At 46.4% G+C, this 2,500-nt stretch overlaps 1 protein-coding gene across 1 annotated transcript in view; it reads left to right on the top strand.

The window, feature by feature from the left end:
- Positions 1-2,500, top strand: part of LOC121696810 (transcription factor Sox-5-like) — a 27,122-nt gene that overhangs the window by 10,771 nt on the left and 13,851 nt on the right. The window lies entirely within an intron of this gene.

The raw sequence follows: 2,500 nt of genomic DNA, 5'->3' as shown, positions 1-2,500 counted from the left end.
GAAAAGTAAACAGGCAAAGATGAGGACAGCCTCTGTGTGGCAGTGGGGAAGGCTGACGGGGGTCCTGTGGTGTGTGTGCATGTGTGTGTGTGTGTGTGTGTGTGTGTGAGGGGGAGGTGGCAGTATTTTGCCGTTTATACAGCTGGACCTGTAGGGTCATACAGTACTGTACACTGTGTGCATAAAATAGGTTGGTGCAACAGGAGACCCCTCACACACACACACACACACACACACACACACACACACACACACACACATACACACACACACACACACACACACACACACACACACACACACACACACACACACGCACACACACACAGTCGAAGCAGGCAATCAAATGGGACAATTCTGTGTTTTTATCTGAGAATCAACAGTTGAGTCCTCTATCATACGTTTCAAATTTAGCTCATAATAATGCATGAAATGTTTTCTCTGTGTTGTTTTTTCCCCCGTTGTTGTTATTTTTTCGTGCTGTATCCCCCCCCCCCCCCCCCCCCCCCGAGCCCTCAGATTTGTAAACAGTATTCCGTGTTTTTTTTTTCTTTTTCCTTTTTGCTCCTGATGCAGAGCAAACGAGCAATAAATTAGCTGGAGGTCCCAGCTCAGCCAAAACCCAGCAACAGGCAACAGGAACAGAAATGAAGGTTGTTGTGCTGGCAACTCAAATCCAATAAAGACAAAGCGAAATCTACTTACCTCTCACTTTAACGCAGCTCGCCAACACACACCAAACAGACAGGCGCTGCCACCGACCAATCAGGGAAGATGCTACCTGAAAAGTCATCACAGCCAATCAGGATAGGACTTGGAATCAGGACCGGTCTGAGAAGATGCTGATTGTCCTTTGAGTTCACAAGCAGCCAATCAGAATAGTTGACATTTTTGGACAGAGCTTCACTAACGTCAGCCAACTAAAGCAAGATGGCACAGGGAGCCTGTAACTGTTTCTAGAAGAAACTGACCGCAACGTAAACTGTAGCAGCTACTCTGACCCCAAACAGAATCTTTTCTTCAATCGTTGCTTGTTTTACAAGCTGCAAAACTTCAAATAAATTGTAAAGCTGGTGTAATGAACTTTTAAATGTGATTAATTGACCTGACTCCAGTGTTGACCATGCAGGGCAAACACCTAAGGATCTGGTGTATTTTATCCCTAACAAGTTTAACTCTATCAAGTTAACTCACTCACTCACTTTGAGCTCAAAGTCAAAGTGTGACACTGCCAAGTGAATTCTGGACAAGACTGATTTAATAAGAGTGTTTTGCCAGTGCAATTAATTTTACCGTGTGTGTGTGTGTGTTTTTTTGTTGTTTTTTTTTTTTTGGGGGGGGGGGGGGGGGGCTGCAGTATCGGTGTGCTCTCTTTCTGGCAGTCCTTTCCTGTGTCACGCTGTTAACCTTCCCCCCATCCCCTTGTTGGCCCTAAACGAAGGTTCCTGATTACCCAGGGTCATAGTACCAGTGGCTTCAAATCTGGTGAGAGCCCCTGAAAGCACTTAGGAAGTGCTGTGAACCAGATTAAACCCCATTATTCAGGCAAACTCATTCTTCTCTCCCATATTCAACCGCAGGAAAAATGTATTTGCTGAAAAGGAAAGAGCGAGCGAGCGAGTGAGGGAGGGAGGGAGGGAGGGATGGAGAGAGGGAGGTAGGGAGAGCAAGAGAGAAAGAGGAGTGGTGAAAAAGAGAGAGGACAGAGAAAGGCCTCCTTTAATAGATGCAACCCCCTCCCTTGCTCTCCATCTTTTTCTTCTTGATTTTTTCTTTCTCAAGGTAACAGTTCTAGTGGACTCCTTTCTTTTTTCTGGGGCTATTTTCCTCCTCTGTTTTGTTCGCACAAGGTTTTCATGCACCTATTGTCAATAGTATGGCTCATGAGTACATTGTCAGCTTTCTAGCCTTTCTCTCTCTCTCTCTCTCTTTCTCCTCTCTAGCTCTCTCTCCTTATCTCTCTCTCTCTCTCTCTCTCTCTCTCTCTCTCTCTCTCTCTCTTACACTCACTCACTCCCTCACTCACTCCCTCACACAAACAAACTCAGTCAGCCCCACTAGTCTATCAGGCCCATTGTTGGAGCCATGTCTTTTGATTTACGCAGGCGATGAGGGCTTGCCCTCTGGACGCTTAATGGACTGGCTGCGCTGTGCGTCTCTCCTGACTCAGACACTGACAGGAGATGTAGGGAAGGATAAATAGATGCTTGATAGCGCACGGAGACCCTTTTGTCAAGATGGGGAACAAGGCTGCAAGACTGATGGCTTTGATTGCTATGGTGATAGCATGGCTTGTTATCTTGCTCGGTTATTACGGTGTCAGCGTGATGGGAGTGTGTGTCCCCGTCACGTCAGACATACTGGGCAGACTTATGTGTCTGTATGTGTGTGTGTGTGCGTGTGTGTGTGTATGCGTGTGTATGATGGTGTTTACTGTGCTTGTTGTGTGTCTGTGTCTGTGTGTGACAAGAGAGAGAGAGACCAGGAAATGAAAGACATT

The sequence above is a fragment of the Alosa sapidissima genome, chromosome 22 (genome assembly GCF_018492685.1).
Source record: "Alosa sapidissima isolate fAloSap1 chromosome 22, fAloSap1.pri, whole genome shotgun sequence".
Taxonomy (NCBI): domain Eukaryota; kingdom Metazoa; phylum Chordata; class Actinopteri; order Clupeiformes; family Clupeidae; genus Alosa; species Alosa sapidissima.
This window is presented reverse-complemented; position numbering and strand designations above follow the sequence as displayed.